Raw genomic sequence first — 1,727 nt, 5'->3', positions numbered from 1 at the left:
GCCGTTTTCAGTTCCTCACACCTCGATAGTGCTCACTGTTAGTTTAGATTTTCAGCGCTGACAGGGGGAAACAGCTCAACTTTGTGACAAACGTCGAGCTTACTTTAAAAATTCGACGATATACGTTTGTGATAGTGCTTGTTTAAAAACGAATCACTTCTTAAAGTTGGACGAGTTGGCAATTACAATGGAATATTATGAATATATGTGCAAGGCAGTTAGCTGGCCTCCCCTTTTCCTCTCGGGTTTGGTACGTTCCTCTGGCAGAGCTTGGTTTGGAAGCAACTCGCATGAGTCAATTCCTTATTTTTAAGACTGTATGATTATGACTTTATACATTTGTGTAAGTCGTATTATTGTGCAGATGAATCTGATGTGTAGCGATGATACTGCATAAACATTGATTATACGGAATAAATGCAACAGGTAATGAGGGGGAAGGAAAAAGATTTGCATACATTTTGTGTATTTTATTGGACAAATCTTTCCATATACTGAGTTTAAAAAGTTGGGTTAAAAATACCCCATCATATAACCCAACTATAGGTTTTTTATGGCACCTTCCCAACTATGGGCTATATTTTAAACCAAAGCATTGGGTTAATTTGATTTTAATAATATTTAATATTTTAATTAAATATTAATGTTAATATTTTGATTAAATATCAATATTTGGGTTAATATTTTGATTAAATGTTATTTTTTTCATGATATTACTACTATTACTAGTACTCCTATTAGTTGTATAACTATGGCTGTGTAAATAAATAACATACAGTTTTCCAAAATATTGAAAATGCTTCATTTCCCTGCTGAAAGATCCAGCTTAAACCAGCCTAGGATGGTTGACTGGTTTTAGCTGGTCGATCAGCCTGGTTTTAGAGGGGTTTTGGCCACTTCCAGCCATTTCTAGCCTGGTCTTAGCTGGTCAGGCAGGAAAGTGACCAGCTAAAACCATCTAAAACCAGCTTGACCATCCTGGTTTAAGCAGGACATAGCTGGTTTTGGCTGGGCTCCCAGTCTGGCTAGGCTGGTCAATTTTAGCTGGTCATCTCTCAGCCTGTCCAGCTAAAACCAGGCTCGAAATGGCTGGAAACCAGCCTGGAAGTGGCCAAAACCCCTCTAAAACCAGGCTGGTCGACCAGCTAAAACCAGCCAACCATTCTAGGCTGGTTTAAGCAGGATTTTTCAGCAGGGTTCCATTACATTTTAGTTCCAGACACTTTTTTTTTTATTAAATCAAGAATCACAAACAATGAAGAAACAGAAGAAAGTGCAGACAGTTATAAAAAGTGCAAGCAGAAAATCTTTTGTTGTTGGAGCAGAATATGGAGCTCTGTGTGCTGTAGAGACTGTCCAGCAGCTGCAGCAGGCTTCACTTAGTGTCCACAGTGTACAATACATTTTAACCACAACCAAACGCTTCTAAAAGACTGTCTTGGGGGGTGTAATGGATATAAAAAACACGACATGAAGAGGTAATTTGATTAAAAAAAAAAAAAACAATAATATTATTGTGTTATTGCTTAAACAAACTTCATAACGCAAAACACCATTACACATGCATACAGCTGTTTTATGTCAGCTAAATCAGTTGACTGTTGAAATTCAACATTTTTAACCCAATTGGTTGAGTTATCAAATAAATAATGCAATAAAGGTTAAAAATAACCCAACAAAGCACCAAATATTTACCCCAACTGGTTGAGTTACTAATAAATAACCAA

Source organism: Danio rerio, chromosome 22, assembly GCF_052040795.2.
Source record: "Danio rerio strain M-AB ecotype USA chromosome 22, GRCz13ab, whole genome shotgun sequence".
Classification (NCBI taxonomy): Eukaryota; Metazoa; Chordata; class Actinopteri; order Cypriniformes; family Danionidae; genus Danio; species Danio rerio.
The sequence above is the reverse complement of the archived record's forward strand: the minus strand, read 5'-3'. Positions refer to the sequence as shown.